This window comes from Ambystoma mexicanum, chromosome 6q (assembly GCF_040938575.1).
Source record: "Ambystoma mexicanum isolate Mex_15411 chromosome 6q, UKY_AmexF1_1, whole genome shotgun sequence".
Taxonomy (NCBI): Eukaryota; Metazoa; Chordata; class Amphibia; order Caudata; family Ambystomatidae; genus Ambystoma; species Ambystoma mexicanum.
Window position 1 is genome coordinate 761,552,631 of NC_090937.1, and position 17,594 is coordinate 761,570,224.

Below are 17,594 nucleotides of genomic sequence, written 5' to 3' on the forward strand. Positions count from 1 at the left end.
ACTTTGTGCATTGCTTGGTGGGTGATGCACAGGATTTTGAACGTGGCCCTTCGACCAATGGGTATCCAGTGGAGGGTGCAGAGAACAGGTGAGATGTGGTCTCTTCATCCAAGAGCATGGAGGAGTTTAGCAGCTGCGTTTTGGACTCTTTAGAGTTTAAGTTGATATGCTGGAGCACCTAGATACATGGAGTTCACATAGTCTTGTCTGGACATGACAATTGACATAATAGAAGTTGGCGGAGTTGGCTGCTGAGTTGCAGTCTGAGGCAGTCACTGAATCTTGTTGCAGCTTTCTCCAACTGTTTTTTCAAGTCTGTCTAGCATCTTGCTGAGGTGGAGGCGGCCCTTCAAAAGCTCAGTTTTGGCACGGAGCGGCCGCGCAGTTGGCTGCTGAGTTGCAGTCTATGGCAGCAATGGCGCGAACGCAGAGTCAGGAGGAGGGACGCCGTCTGCAGAGCCAGCGGCCGCTTTGTGATGAACACAGAAGTTTGGAACATCGGAGCACCCTAAAAACCCCACCCACGACAAAAAAGAAAATGACACTGCTCTCAGAGATGGTTGAAAACTTCAATCCAGGTAGGAGAGAAATGAACGTTCACACGGTAGACTCTCACCTAATATTATCCACTCCTACTGTGACATTGCCCCCGCACTCTATGCGCTCTCATACTGAGTGCCTATTAAAAAATAGTACAAGCAATAACTCAAGTAATAACTCGCCAGATGTTTTTGAGATGCGCCATGGCGATGAGGACCTGGGAGATGGCATGGTAGAGGGGGGTGAGTCCGGTGGGGCGATAGTCTCTGCAAGCTGCATTGAGACGAAGCACGGCGGAGAGAAGAGATGTGCGGCCAGCTTGCAGTGTGATTCGCTGGCCTCAACCCTCCTCCCTAGCAGTGATTGTAGCGTCCCAGGAACTAAGGCTTAAGGAAGTGGGATGTTGAGTATGGGATGGTTCTGGGGCTGGGGGGTAGAGAGGAGTGGCGGTGTGTAGTTGGAGTTTGAGAACGGAGGTGCAAGAAAAGCAGTGGTTGGTCGGGCAGGGAGTTTATTTTTATGTTCCGGTGTGCTTCTTTCATTTGATGGTTGGTAAGTGTGATTTGAAAGGCTGTGTGCGGGATTGCTGTTCTGAGTGGCTGCGTAGTTACTGGGTCAGCGTTGAGGGCGTGGAGAGGAGGTCTTGGTTCTCGCTCTGTTTCTATCAGGTTTGAATTGGTGGTCGTCGGGGGAGCATTGCGGCAGGTGGGTTTGGTCAGGCCTGGGTGGGCCACTCCAGGTAAGGAGCACTGTTGTCAGGGGTATTTTGTCTGAGCGAGTCGCTGAAGACAAGTAAATGCAGTAGCTGTTAGATAACTAGATGTGGGCAGTGGTATTTGCAGTGGGACCTAGATTTGAAACAACGGAATAGAGGGAGGAAACGCTTAAAGTGGGGGTACAGTGGTGAATGTTACAACACTTTGATTTGAGAGGCCTAAGGTGGGGTCACAGTTGTAAATGCGCCTAAAGGGAGATTTGAGATGTCTAAAATGGGTGCACAGTAGTTAATGCAACGCATAGATTTGAGATGTCTAAAATGGGGCACAGTAGCAAATGCAACAACACCTAAAATGGGGGTTTAGTAGCAAATGTAACACCTATATTTGAGATGCCTAAAATGGGGCCCCTCAGGTTAATGCAGCAATACCCAGAACCGTGATACCTGGAAAGCGGGAAAACACCTGAAGTGGGGGCACAGTAGCGAGTGCAACACCTAAATTTGAGATGTCTAAAATGGGGGATCAGTAGCGAATGCAGGAACACCAAGATTTGAGATATTTAAAATGGGGCCACAGAAGTTAATGCAGCAACACCATGAACTCTGATACCTGGAAAACGGGAAACTGCCTAAAGTGGGGCCTGTGAGAAACCTGAAGATGTCTCACCCTCTAGTCCCCCGCGGATCTGTCCTCTATTTAGCCAGGACACGGCCATCGCTTTTGGATCCAGTTCCTGGGGGTGGACCAGTGTGGGAGGATCACCTGGGTGAGGTGTCCTCTGGGAGTGGAAGTTGGACACCGTATGGGGAGACGCAGTATTCCCTTCCCTTTAACACCTTTTCCCCGTCCTACTTAGGAACTCAACCCTCCACCCCTTTCCCAACACAAACACTTTCTCACGGACAGCTCACTGTGAGAGAAAATGGACTAACACCCAAGCTGTATACCTGACATGTTCCAATACCATGGTCAGGCAGGGTCAGGCAATCACTGACCATTACACACATCTGACTTCCATCACACTTCCCTATACAGATAAAAGGCAGAGCACGGAAGCACACTCTGGGCAAGGCAAAGCACACGAGGAAGCAGCGGTTCCAAGATGGCGGTTTAATACAAGGCGAAAGACGGCAAAACCAAAGAGGATTGCAAGAAGGGAAGTGCCCTTGACCTTTTTCCAATGAAAGACCGTTACTTTCAAGAACCTTGGAGAAAAGGAAACGTAAGACCAGGAATCGAGGTTGAAGAACGCTGCATTGTGTGTCGGAGGTACCCGGTCCCTCCTGAGTCGATAGTCAAGGTGTGGAGAATCGTTTGCCACCGTGATACTGTCCTTGGCTGCTACAACAAAGCAGTGCCCATGAAGTCAGCACAGCCAGTGCGTATCAGCGGATGAGTGATTTAACTTTGAAGCCAAGATAAGATACCGTGAACAGTGGTCTGGCACCACATGGGTGCTCATTCAAAAGTCTCTGTTGGGTATCTAGCTGAAAGGGCAAATGCGAAGAGCAATAAAGAATTGTGAAATTGAAGTGGTCCTGCAACGGGTCCAGCAAAAACCCTATGCACATTCGAAAGTCTTGATAGTTGATAAAATCATATAGAAAGTTGGTGCGAGCCTGGCGGAGGGAGATCAGCTAAAAGCTTTTGGTTAAAGCAAGTTTGTGTAAAGTTATGAATGCCTTATGTTAAAAGGTATCTGAGCCCGACTGAGGGGGATTCGAGATCTAAGCCCGACTAAGGAGAATCCGGGGTGAACCGTGAGCCACCTGAGAAAGAAATATCTTTTGAGGAATTGGATGCATAAATAATATACGAACATTTGAAAAAGGTTTGATCCCGATCAAGGGGAACCTTTAATTGAAGAACCAACATTTATTAAGGAACTTTTCTGTGTAAACTGTGTAAAACCCAGGAAGGTTGATCTGGATTTGGGGTGGTGGGGAGAAAACCTGAGAGGTCAAGCCTCCTGAAATGATAGCTGAATGCCTAAAGGCCAAGAGAGCTCTGGAAGACAGGATCCGCAGCTTAAGGGGTATTCGCATAGTTAAAGTGGGTCCGAGCCCGGCAGAGGGGGACCCGGGATGAACACTAAATCACCCGAGAAGTTGTACATGTGAAATCCTAAGAAGAAAGGCACTTTGATGTTTGTTGGTTTGCATCAGGCCCTCTGAAACAAGAGACTTGGAAAGATAAAGAGGCCTGGGAACGGAAGGCCCTGAAGATTGAACTGTATCCTTGTGCTAGAGAAGCCAGAGACGGTGCTAAGCTCGGGTGTACCTCCTTGTCCCGTGCTGAAAACGTGGGGAGGGGGGGCCAACAGCCTGAACATCCTGACATATCATTTTGTGAACACTTCTTTCTTTTTGCATACATTGTTTCCCTCACTATTTGTATTTAGAGGTAAGGATTGGCAATAGGTTTATTAGTATAGACCCTTTTATTTTGATAAGCCACTACGAGGACTGAGTTATTATTATTTGATGGTCATAGCTTGCTCTCGTCTGTAGATTTAGGATTAGATCGTTTTTTTTTCAAACCCTTTTTTAAGTTCAATAAGCACCCTTGAACTGTGGTCACTTGTGTTTGCCAATCCTTGCCACTAAATATACATAGTGACGGATAGTGTTCATGAAAAAGAAAGAAGTGTTCACAAAATCATATGTTGGGATGTTCAGGCCGTTGGCCTTCCTTCCCCACGTATTCAGCACGGGACAAGGCAGTTCACGCGAACAAAGCACACACTCTGGCTTCTTCGCCAGAGGACACAGTTCCATTACCAGCATCAGGGTGCTGCAAGTCTCTTTGCTTTTCCAAGTCTCTTGACTCGGAGGGTCTGATGTACAAGAACAAAATAAACACAAAGTTCCTATCCTCTTTTGAGTGTTCAATTCGGGTGTCTCACCCTGGATCCCCCCCCCTCAGCCGGGCTCAGATCTCATTTTTATTTAATATCACAGTCAGTATCGTGGATTCCCCTCTTCTGGGCTTAGATCCCCATTTTCCAATGTTTAGAGAATACTCTTTCTCGCGTGACTCATGATTCACCCCGGATTCCCCTCAGCCGGGCTCAGACCAATTGCATTCAACTATCGAAGACTTTTGAATGTGCACAGAATTTAGCTTGACCCGTTGCAGGACCACTTCGATCTGAAATTTCCCTTTTCCCTTTTCAATAGTTGCCAATTAATTGGATACCTGACTGAGACCTTCAAGTGAGCACCCACGTGATGCTGGACCACTCTGTCCACGGTATCTTATTTGGCCTCCCAAAGTTCAATCACACGCTATTCTCTTTAGATTTCTTCATACAATGTTGCTGCTTGCCACTTTGTTTCTAACGTAGGCTGGTTTGGTATCAGCCTCTCCGACTCACCGCCTGTGCTGTCTTTACTGGCGCTGTTTTGTTGTAGGAGCCATGGACAGTACCACGGCGGCAGCTGCTTCTCCCCACCTTGGTTATCGATGCAGGAGAGCCTTGGGTACCTCTGACAAACGATGCAGGTTTGTTCACCTTGAGTTCTCGTTCTTAGGTTTCTTACTTTCCAAGGTTTGCGAAAGTAACGGTCTGAAAAGGTCAAAGGCACTTCCCTCTCTCTTCTCATCGTCTTTCTCCTTGTATTAAACTGCCATCTTGGAAATGCTGTTTCCTCATGTGCTTTTCCTCGCTCAGAGTGTGCTTTCGTGCTCCGCCTTTTTATCCCTGTGGTGAAGTGTGATGGAGGTCAGGTGGGTGTAATGATCAGTAATTCTCTGACCTTGCCTGACCATTGTAGTGGGACATGTCGGGTATACAGCACTAGTCCGTTAGTCCGTTTTTGCTCATGGCGGGCTGTCCGTGAGAAAGTGTCTGTGTTGGGAAAGGGGATGGGGGTTGAGTTCCTAGGTATCCTACCTGGTAGGATGGAGAAAGGGTGTTGCAGGGAAGGGAATATGGGGAAAGGGTGTTACAGGGAAGGGGATACTGCGTCTCCTTAGCCCCCCAAGATCTCCATCCTCTCCTCGCTTCCACTCCCATTGCTCTTTCTGTTTCTCTTATCTTTTCCAACTGCTTCTCCATTGACTATCCTTCCCTTCTTACTAAGTCTGGTAAGAAGTTCAAAAAGGATATCTTGGCCTCTAACCCTGGTCTTCCTATCGCCGACACCTACTCCAATGCTTCCTCCAGACAGACCCTCACCGACATCCTCTTTGTCGTTCCTTCGCCAGATCTATGGACTGCTCATATGGTCTCTGTGCTCTGCCCTATCTCCTCCTCTCCCATTAATGGTGGCACTCGCTGGGAAGTTCTCATGGCTTCCTTCGACTCCTCTAAAGTCATTGTTCATGTCTGCCTAAATGGCACTGTCATGGTCCAAGGCCCTCAGGCCAATCTCCTCCTCTTTGATAGGCGCTTCCCTCGCCTCATCAATTTCCTCTCATCTCCTGCTGTCCCCTCCTCTCCCCCCTTGGCTACCTTGCAGTCTCTCTCCTCCTCCTCCTCTGCCCCTCCTAGGGCTCTTTCTCCTCTGCAGGGCCTTCTTCATATTGCCACTCTCAACTCTCGCTCTGCTGTCAAACACTCCTCTGACATCTGCCACCTCCTTGAAGAACTAGACCTTGATGTCCTTGGTTTTACTGAGACATGGTTCATGGCCAGCTCTGTCACAAGCTTTGACACTCTCCTCCCTGATGGCTACAAGATCCTCTCAGCACCCAGATCCTCCCGGTCCGGTGGGGGGAAGGGGGGGGAAGGGTTAGCCCTGGTCTTTCCTGAGTAGATTCCTGCCTCTATCATTCCCACTCAGACCTACTCCTCTTTCGAATGCCTTGTCTGTAGGCTTTCTCTCTCGCCTACCCATTCTCTTACTGTGGCTACCATCTACCGGCCTCCTGGTCAAATCACCTAATTTCTCTCTGAGTGGGCAGACCTCTCCTCCTCCCTCTTGGCCACTACCACTCAACTCCTCCTCCTCTGTGACTTTAATATACAGTTAGACTCTCCTTGTTCCTCCTCTGTACTCTTCCGTGACCTCTGCGACTCCCTCTCCCTGTCCATCCTCCCCTCTGGCCCGACTCACTCTGCAGGGCACACACTCAATGTCTTGATCTCCTCCGACCTCCCCCTCTCCATCCCTCTGACCACTCCTCTCTCTGGGAGTGATCACTCCCTCCTCTCCTCTCATCTCTCTTCCCCCCAAGCCAAGCCTACCCCAACACTGCCACCTACCTTATCGGACATCTGGCCCATGAAGCGTGTGTCAGTTGAGGCTTTTGCCGCCACGTTCTCTCCCCCCTCCCCCCCCACCTTTTGGCTGTCTCACATCCGGACACAGCCCTGTCTCTGCTCTACTCTTCAATTTCTGATACTCTTGATGCTCTTGCCTCTGTCATGAGGATCCGTTTGAAGTCCAAAGCCAAGTGCAATTCCTGGTATGACTCTGACCTAGCTACACTTAAACGTAAGTGTAGGGCGGCTGAGAGGAAATGGAGGACTTCCTGTTCATCCTCTGACAAACTGGCCTGTCGCCTGCTACAAAGGCAATACTGACTCTCTGTTCTCACCAAGAAGAGAGTCCACATTCAAGCACGTGTCTCTGCGGCATCTAACAACTCGGCCGAACTCTTTAAAATCTGCAAGGAGCTGGCCAACCCTGCAGTCTCTACCCCTCCAGGTTTCCTCCCAGTCTCTTTGCAATGCCCTTGCCTCTCACTTCATTTAAAAAACCCAGGACATCCTGTCCACCCTCTCCACCTCCACCCCTCCGCTCCCCTCTCATCTGTGCTTGCTGACCCTCCTTTAGCCACCCCCCCACCACCCTTCTCGTCCTTTCCTCTTTTCTCCCCTGACGAGGTCGTTAGACAAGTCCGATCTATGAAAACCTCATCAAAACAGGTTTATCCCTGTTCCTCTGAAACCATCAAGGACCAATTGACACCCTTGTTCCGGCCCTTGCTCATTTTTGCAATCACTCCTTTGCTTCAGGATCCTTCCCCTCCCCTCTGAAGCACTCCCTTGTGCATCCTATTCTCAAGAACCCCACAGCTGATCCTTCTTGTCCAGCTAACTATCGCCCTATTTCCATTACTCCCTTTCTGGGCAAACTCCTGGAAAAGTTGTCAATCTCTCAGCTTAACTTTCATTCCAGTTCTGTTGGCGGACTTCATGACCACCATTCTTTCTTCAGAGCTGCCAGAAGCACGGAAACTGCTCTCCTGAACATCCGTGAAGATCTGCTCTCCAACCTTGCCTCTAACATTCCCTCTGTCCTCATCCTCCTCAATCTCTCTTGTGTCTTCGACAAGGTCAACCATACCATCCTGCTCAACCGTCTCAGTAAAAAACTTGGGTATCACTGATCAGGCTCTGGCCTGGCTGACCTCTTTCCTCTCAAATCGACCCTCCCAGGTCCAACTTGGGTCCTTCCTTTCATCTATCTTCCTCTCTATCTGTGATGTTCCCCATTGGTCTAACCGCTCGCCCTGGCTTTTCAACCAATACCTAGCAACTCTCGCCCACTGCCTTGCCACTTTCTGCTCAAATTTCCAGTGCTACGCTGACGACACAACTCATTTTCAGGCTGCCCTCTGCCACCTCCTCTCCCTCTCTCATCTCTGATTGCCTAACTGCCATTCAAGATTGGTGTTTCGCCAATGATCTTTGTCTGAATGCCAGCAAGACGGAGATCCTCCTCATCGGCACACCTTCACCATCCTTTCCCCTCACTCTCTGGCCGGCCTCCCTTGGCCCTCCTCCTACCCCCACCTGCGAGGCTAAGAACCTCGGGGTCATCTTTGGCTCCACCCTTTCCTTCTCCGCCCACATCTCTGAGGTCTCTAAAAAAAGTCAAATTTCCTACTGCACCTCCTCAGAGGTACTCGGCCTTTCCTCTCCTTCCCCCAGAAGCTCATGGTATCCCAAGCTCTGGTTCTCTCTTGGTTGGACTAATGTAACAGCTTCTTTCTGAATCTACCTGCCTCTACTCTCCGCCCTCTGCAACTAATCCAGAACAGGACTGCAAAACTTGTCCTTGGCCTCAAGCCCTGGGATTGTATCTCTCCAGCTCTGAAATCTCTCCATTGGCTCCCAGTGGATGCAAGGATTCAATTCAAAACCCTCTGCATTGTCCACAAGGCTTTCTGGGGCCTGGGGCCAAAATACCTTCAGCTATCCCTCTGCAAATACCTCCCCGCTCGAGCTTGTCGCTCCTCTACCTCTAACTCCCTCAGGGTCAGTTGTTTTTCAAAGTAACGAGCTGGGGGTAGATCTCTGTCTTCGGCTGGGGCCTCACTTTGGAACAGCCTCCTTGCTACTCTAAAACTTGAGGAGAACCATCTCCGGTTCCGGAAGTACCTCAAGACCTTCCTCTTTGCTTCTGCCTTTGCTCCCCCTCTCCCCTACTGATCTGTTCTCTCTTGGCACCATGCACCTGGCCACCCTCTGTCCTCCGGGCCCAGGTACCTGCTCACCCTGCCACCCTCCCGCACTGCCTCCGGGCCCCCCCTTGCACTGGGGTCTGTATCTGTACCCATACAACCCCTCCTTTCTTACTGCACTTATCAGACCTACCCTGTCTGCTGCCCTAAACCTAGCACTTGCAAATTGCTGGCTGAACTACCACTGTTTTTTGCCTTTATTATTTATATATTGTAATTTATCTGTTTCTCCTCTGCTTCGCACTTTCCACTTCTCCCCCCTTCCATGCACTTTTCCCCTTCCCCTCTTCCATGCACTTGCGCTTTCTCAATGTCACTGGGCCTAGTAAGATCGCTGTTTTGTTCTCCCCTGTGCCCCTCCCTGGCCTTGTCGCGCTCTGAAACACTTGTGTACGAGCGCAATAGAAATAAAATATCACTTCCCACTACCCAAAGACTAGCGGGTGAGACACGTTCAGGTTTCTCACCGGGCACATAAGTTAATGCAACAACACCTACATTTGAGATGTCTAAACTGGGGGCACAGTTACTGAGAAATGTATTGCCTGCTTGAATTGTCACGCACCCGCCTTGCCGCCTGCCTGCGCTCCTTACATTCTCCTGACCAAATGTACTGCCCATAAACAATGCATTTTTCCTGAAAAAATACACTGCTTGCATGAGCTGTTGTAATGCACCCCCTTGCCGCCTGCTGACGTACCTTGTACTGCTACATACGCCCCCCCAAACAGTGAATTTTCACAAAAATGTATTGCCGTCACTAGATCTACTGTGACCCCTTTGCTGCCTGCTGGTGCAACACTCACTATCACTGTGATATGTGCCCATGACCCAACCCTCCCATCCCACCTCCCTCGCCTCACCACCCCGGTTTGAATTGGCACACCCACCCACCGCACAAATCTAGTGACATCCAGACCGTTCCCAGTAATTTGCCTCATCCCCCACCTCCCTCTACAATGTTGAAACACACCTCCTGTACCATGAATGCCACCCCACACTCACCACCCACACATGCAGAACCCTCCAAAATGGACACACCCCTCTGCCTAGGATTCCATCCCCTACGCAGACTCTGCACCAGACTTCCCAACTTGCACAGGCACCGCCAGACTTCAGCGCCTCAGATCCCAAACAGTGGCTCCCAGACCTCTGCGCTACCCTTCCCACATACTTATTTGGAAGCAAACCCCCCACCCCAATGCATGAAGCTCCCCTGCTACGCCCAAACTCTTGGCTTGCGCCCACATAAACGCTTGTTCTATCTGGGCTTACGCACTTGACATCCACGACTTCCTACTTAAAAATGACCTGGACATACTTGCCATCACAGAAACCTGGCTGCATGAGGCAGTTGGCCTCCTGCCTGGGCAGAGGAGTTGCCATCATCTCCAAAACCTCCATTCCCATCAGAATCCTTCCCCTCCCTCCCCTGCCATAGCACGAAATCCTGCTTGCCAAGCACGAGTCGGACCCGCAAACCACCATCAACATGCTCCCCTATCACCAGCCTACCAGTATTGGTTCCCCTGACGTTGATCTAGCCCCTCCTCATTGCCCCCCCCCCAGCCCTCCTGAAGCCCAGCACCATATTTTTACTACTGGATGAATTTAACCTTGAGCTAAATGACCCGCAGACCAGATGGCCCCTGCCCTCTCCACCATTTGCCAGGAGATAACTTCTCGCGAGCCATCTGCACCCCCACTCATGCCAAAGGCCGGTCCCTCGACTAGATCCTTCACCCTTAACATCCACACTCAAGTCTCCTCCCTCCCATGACCCACTACCCTGGAAGGACCACTTTGTGATCCTCTTCACCTTGTCCCTTGCAACCTCAAAAATACTATAATCCCATCTCCCATCACTGCGAGACACACCAAAAAACTAACCAAAGAAATACTGGAGCCAACCATCCGGGCCTCCCTCTACTCCTGTCCCGTCAACAGCAACCCCAAAGCAATTCTCATGGCTTACAATTCCTCACCCCTCTATGCCCTGGATCTTCACGTCCCCCTCTAAACAACTACCTGTAAAAAGACCACCATTACAACTGGTTCGCTAAGGAACTAGCAGCCCTCTGTAAAAGAGAACGCTCCAAAGAACACATCTGGAGAAAAAAATCCCTCCCCCACCAACAAACTAGCCTTCAGAATCAGCGCTACTGCCTACAAATCCGCCATCATTAGCACAAAAGCTAGCATCTACAACACCCGCGTAGCTGAGGCCAGGTCCAACACCAGAAAGCTTTTTGAAATCCTCAAAGGGCTCGAAACTCCAGGACCGCCTATCACATTTCCCAAAGACAAAACCTGGTGCACCCTGACGATCCTCCCTAGTGAATAAAATCCTTAACCTCAGAAACAAAACCATACTCAAGAAATCTCAGCTCACCTGCAACAATTGTGACATCCCCATAACCACCACACCCAGCTCTTCCCCTTTCCAATTCTCTCCGGTCTCCCCAGCAGACGTGCTCTCCACCATCCAATGCCTTAAAGCATCTTCTTACATAGGCCACATCTGCCCTGCCCACCCCATGAAGCTCTGTGCTGAACCCCTCGCCGGACCCCTGCCAAATTCATTAACGCCTCCTTCAGCTCCTGCATTGTGCCCAGCTCCATCAAAAAAGCCTGTGTCACACCACTGCTTAAAAAACCCTCCCTCTACCCCACCATGCCTACCAACTACTGCCCCATCACGACAGTACCCTTCCTCTTGAAAATACTCGACCGCACGGCCTATCTAAAACTCCAAACCCGCCTAGAAACCAACAACCTACTTGGCATGCGCCAGTTGAGATTCAGACATAGCATCGAAATCGGCCCTCCTGGATCTAAGGATCCAACTCGACCACATCTGAGATAACGGCAATCTTTCTATCCTCAGGCTATTAGACCTCTCGGCGGCCTTCAACTTTGTCAACCACAGCATCCTCTGCCACTGCCACATTACCACCTTCACCCTCTCCCCTGAAGCAGCTGCATGGGTAAAATCCTTCCTGATTGAGCGCTCCTCCAGAGTCTTCGAAGCTGCTGACCCCATTCCAGTCTCCTAGGGGGGTCCCACAAGGGTCCTGTCTCTCTCCCACTCTGTACAATATGTACACCAAGCCTCTTTTTGATCACCTGGACAACCTGAACATCTATACCAACTTTGCCGATGACCTGCAGATCCTGCTCAAACTCACGGGCTCCCACGAGCTTGACTCTGCTAACATTAACCGCATCTACAGCATCATTTAAGTTCGGATGGCTAACCATCATCTCTGCCTGAATGGTGAAAAAACAGAACTTCTCATTGTCCGCTCTCCAAACCGCCTCTAACACCTTGACCCCGTCTTTGCCTCCTTTCTCATTGTGGGCAATAGCATCCCGGTATCTCTGCATGCCAATACCCTAGGGGTCTACCTTGACGCCGAACTCAACATGCAGAAACATGAAAGCAGTTTCATCATCCGCGCCATATTCAACTAAACTCATTAACCTTTCCAGGAAGTTCCTCACCCCAAACAACTGCCGGCATACCCAGCCATAGCCATCATCGGCAGCAAACTAGACTTTTGCAATGCCATCCTCGCAGGGACCTCCTCCAAAAACCTCAACAAGCTTCAATTGACACAAAACACTCAGAGCAGTGTGGGACCCTCAAACGATCAGACCAGATCTCCTTAATCGGGCGCGAAGCACACTGCATTCCTATCAAGGCCTGCATTGAATTTAAAATCCTGTCCATCACTCATCGATGCCTCCACAACACTTCCCCCCCCCCCCCTTACCTCACCCACTGAATAACCAGAAAGTCCACTCTATGCAACCTGCGTTACCCTCCTCCACCTCTCTAAGCAACCCTAGATTCACCATAAAAAGAGCAGGAGGATCCAGCTTCACCCTCATCGCACCTGCACTGTGGAACGACCTCCCACCCGCCCCCCTATCCGAGATTAACCTTCCTACCTGACCTTCTGCAAACAAATCAAACGGTTTTCTTCAACAAATGTGCATGATTCTTTGTACCAGCTGTTGCCAAACACTTTCATGCCATGTACTTGTCTATGTACTCTTACCTATGTAATTCTGGCGCTGTGATACCTACGGGTCTTAGGCGCTAAGAACAAAATAATTTAAATAAACAGTAGTTAATGCAACACCATCTAGATTCTAGATGAGTAAAATGGGGGCACAGTAGTTAATGCAACAAGACTTAGATTTCAGATGTCTAAAGTACCATTCATCTCATCTCCCACTGGATTGCTTCTTCCAGAAGGGCAGCCTCTTTGCCACCTTTCTTTCCCTTCTGCATCAATACCAAAATAATGGTCATGATAAAGTTTTTTACTGCTTCTGCCTTGACTGTGGCAACATTTATTTAAATCAACCACAATTATAGATGTCCCAGAACCTGAGTCGTAACCTTGACAACCCTGGGTTTTTTAACATACACTCTTTGTGTTTGGCCACTTCTGTTAAACTGATATTGCCTGTTGTATAATGTCTCTTGACTTGGGTATTGGTGTTGTGTGAGAAACCTGAAGGCGTCTCACTTACTAGTTGCCAGGCATCTTTCATCCCGGTGGTCGGGACACGACCATCGCTATTGGATCCAGTTCCTGGGGGTAGACCAGTGAGGGAGGATCACCTGGATGGGGTGTCCTCGGGGAGTGGAAGTGGTACACCGACTGTTGAGACGCGCTATCCCTCTTCTTATTCCTTTTCTCCATCCTACGCCGTAGGATACTCAAACACTCTACCCCTCCACCCTTTTCTGACACAAACATTTTCAGACATCACAAAAGACGATGGACAAACACCAAAGCCGTTTACCTGACATGTCCCAACGCCAGGGTCAGGCAAAGTCAGGCAATTGACCAGAATCACACACACCGGATGGCCCTTTCCCTTCCCCACAGGGATAAAAGGTGGAACACGAGAGCACAATACAGGTAAGGCAGACTGCACAACGAGAGAGCTAACTCAGCAGAGCAGTTGAAGAGGAGGAGAAAAACGGCACGAACCGAGGGTTGATGAGGAGAGAAGCGACCTTACCCTTTCCGAGCCAGGCTTGTGAAACCTCCACAGAAGGAATCGTAAGAACACAAACAATAGCAAGCGTGTGTAGCAGCAGGTATCAACTTATACAAGGCTGTCCTCCGCTGATTACTAAGCCGGGGGGAGACACTTGCCAACCGTGGTACCGACCTTGACTCCAGAGACAAGAAATAGCCAAACGGTTCATCACAGCCGGTGAGTCGAGGGGAGAGCCGATAAGAAACCGAACTGTGTTTGAACAAAAGTAGCAAAGCGGCTAAATGAAGAAAGTACAAAGAACTGGTTCATTGATACCAGAGGGGAAAACCAGCTACAGAGAAGGCAGACGCCACATGGGTGTTCACTTGAGAAGCTCTGGGCGATTACCATAAAGTTGAAACTACTGTTACCAGAAGGCACTGGAAACGGCGCAAGAAGAGGGTCAAAGTGGTCATACTGGGGTCTAGTAAAATCCTCTGTGCAGTCGAAAGCCTTTGACCGAGAATTGAAGGTAAAGCTTAAGGGAAGTGAATCCTGTATCGTACGAACTGTTCAAGGAATTGGGTGAATTGGCAAACTTGGCAAAAGTGAACCAGACCGCGGGATGCCGATAAAAGGGGGCGAAGTCTGAAGTCCCAATGAATAGTGTGTTGAAAAGAGTGAACCCGGCAGAGGGTTGACTACAGTGAACTGTGTAAAAAGACATTAAGATTTGTGAATGAAATAGATGAGATTGTGTTGCAATCCATTGTGAATCCGGCGGAGGGAGGCTAACATTCGAGAAGGGTCCGAGCCAGGAAGAGGGGCATCGCTGAACGTGCAAGGTGAATGGAACTTTTATTATTTGTGGAATACATCAGGTCCTCTGAGGCAATAGACTTTTTGTAGAAAAGAGACTTAACCACCGAATGTTCTGATAGCTGAGAACGAAACTGTTGTCTCCAGTTCTGAGGAAAACTTGAGCGTGTGCTGTTCTCCGGAGTCCCGCCTTGTCCCGCGCTCAAAACGTTGGGAAGGGAGACCCAGACTACCGCATACTGACATTATTTGTGAACACTTCTTTCTTTCCTGAGAAACCTATCCCACACTCTAGGTTTGTATTTAACTTAAGGATTGGCAATAGGTTTTTCTTAGTATAGGCCATTTTATTTGACAAGACGTCACTAGGACTGCCTTATTGTTATTTGATGGTCGTAGCTTGCTCCCGTTTAGATTTAGGCTTTCATTCAGCGTTTTTCCAACCCGCATATACAGTTTTTAATAAACACCCTTGAACTGTGATCACTTGTGTCTGTCTTAACTGTTGCCAACATGAGTTCCTTCTACGTATATGTCTGAGATTCTAATAATAAAGATTCTAATAAAGCCTCCCCAATGGGTTGTTGTTTGCTCAAACTCACATACTCTGTTCTAGGGTTCCCTTGATTTAACTTCAGCCACTTTTGTACATTTTCAATAGTTTGGTATTTGTTATGCTTATTGGCTTGCTTTTGTGAGTTTTCAACAGTTCGCCATTCGTAATGCTTTTTAATTTGCTTTTCGCTCGCTCACGAGTGATTCTGCCTGTGCTGAACACGAGACCTGCACCAAAGAGCCCCAGAGTCACTCGCTCGGCTCAGTCTCACCGGGTGTATCTCTTCCATGTACTCCGCTTCATGTTCGCAGGACTGCTGGACTCATGGCTTCTACCGACCAGGCGCACCCTCCCTCTTTGGTCACCGCCGCTCCAGCCACGCTGGTTTAAGTTGCTCTGACTCCCATGAGTCTCTGGTGCAACCTAGCCTCCTGAGACCACTGCTCCTACCACGTCTGCTTCCCGCTGTGCAACCACTGCATCATGGAACACCGTGAAAGAAGAATTGAGTATCTCTACAGGATTGTTGACAAAGACATATTGTGAGACTTCGGGTTAGTGAAGTATAAGGCGCGGAGCATGATTGTAAGATATCAAGATTTGGAAGTAATTGTGAAGAATAGGGGTATACACTAAAACGCATACAATTGGAAATATTTCCCCTGAGGAAGACCTTTGTTTTGAAGGTCGAAACACGGGTCGGCATGTCCGTTTGAAAATTAAAAAAAATATCTCAGATGTCCTAATTGGTTTTGTGCTCACCAGCAGTGATTGTGTTCGTTATTTCATTAGGTACTGGCGCAGAGGTCAAAATAACTTCTACACTGCACAAAGTAGTCTTACAGGGTAAGTGTTTCTTCTCCACGCTTCCTTCTGCGTGACCTCTGCAGTTTATAGTTTAGAGGCACGACCCTCTCAGGACTCGTCTTGGTCCCGCTGTCGTCTTATTCCTCTACTTCTTCCTTCCACTGCATGTACTGCCTGCACTGAATTCTCCAATCCTGCTTTCCTCTTGCCTCTGTTTACCTCAGGTGTAGGTAATTTTTACTAATTAGCTGACCACTTCTGCATCTTTGCACCTCATAATTCCCTCAGTACTGGGACGAGGAAGAGGAATGCAGAAGTCCCTAATGATAATGTTTGTTTTCTTAACCTCTTCTGTTTTGCAATAAGCCATCAAGCGACAAGTGTCTCGGGGAAAGTTAAACAAGGGATTTTCCCCTTCCTCCTGACCTGTTTCCTCCCCCATGTGATCCACATGGGGAAAGTCCCAGGCCGAGGGTTTGAGGACAATCACTACTGATTCATCACACCATCACATCACCCAGCTTGCCATGGTCATCTTTTATCCCTTGGGCAAGGCACAGGGTAGCCCCTGGTGTTTGAGATCAAGACTGGTGGGAGATAAGCCACACCTGTGTTGAAGTTATAAACTGTCTTTCACAGAACCACCAGCAAACCTGGATGGGATAACAATCTGGGATGGCAGTGCTAGAGATATGCTGATCCTACAGCAAACATTTACCCAACTCTGTGCTGCTTCTCATGTACTCTTGTAAAATGACCCTGAAGCATTGCCTCCTTACCTAGATGCTGAGCCCATATGAAGCAGTAGCTGAAGCTACTGCCAGGTTTTAAGATGTAATTTTTATTTATTGCACTATTTTCTTTAACTGTAACCGCCAGGCAGCACATTAAACTCGGAGGGCCATAAATTTGGTCCTGAATGGCCGCATCTGTCCCACGGACCGTATGTTGTGCACCACTGTAAATAACATGCAAATGAAGAGAATTTAATGTATTTTATTGTCTTGTTCAGAGGTCCATCTCTGGAACAATGCCACTGTCTGCATGTGTCTAGTACAGGATGAGATTTAACACATTATATAATGAAATTTGAACAGTGTCAGGATATACAAACATTCATGTAGTCTTTCCTTAAACCAATCAAAAATATATATTTACTTACTGGTTCTCATGACTAAATAGTTACATCGGAAAATCTACTACTTGTAAGTCAATCTGTAGTTTTAAAAATGTGTTTTCTCTGTTGTATTTTAAGTCTGCTGGAGCATTATTTACTGAGTATGTCCCAGGCTTACCACTATTGCTATAGTAGGAAACTGAATGTATTCTGTGGACATAATCATGTTTTAGAATAACTTAAATACGGGGCTACTATTGTGTATTATTACTATTTGAAATTTAAGGCAACCTCACATGTCAAAGTAACTTGTATGGTTAAACCTGTATGGTGTATTTGTAAAAACAATGCACTTAACTAAGTAGGCTGAAGGTAATCTGTTGGCCTGTTTAACATGCATTAGACAACGGAACAGCACAAGACAGAATAGCACTCTGTGAATATCATCGAAGACTCTGCTTTATGAGCAAGTGGTTGAATTTGTATATGTAGATTATGTGACCAGGTCAGCAATCAGAACTTGTCAAGAGGGGATACGGACCCCTCCCAGCCTGGGTTTGGATGGCTTAATAGGGTGGAAGCCAGAGCCATTCCTAACCCATAGGGGGAAGGGGGC

At 48.5% G+C, this 17,594-nt stretch overlaps 1 protein-coding gene across 2 annotated transcripts in view; it reads left to right on the forward strand.

The window, feature by feature from the left end:
• The window catches only part of ERCC8 (ERCC excision repair 8, CSA ubiquitin ligase complex subunit), a 179,892-nt gene that overhangs the window by 97,887 nt on the left and 64,411 nt on the right, over positions 1 to 17,594 (forward strand). Inside the window, exon 1 of one of the 2 annotated variants that reach the window (XM_069631282.1) lies at positions 15,873 to 15,900. The exons of the other annotated variant lie outside the window; for it this stretch is intronic. The gene's annotated coding sequence lies outside the window, so the exon portion shown is untranslated. Of the gene's footprint in view, positions 1 to 15,872; positions 15,901 to 17,594 lie in introns of those variants that run through there. 2 annotated transcript variants of the gene reach the window in all.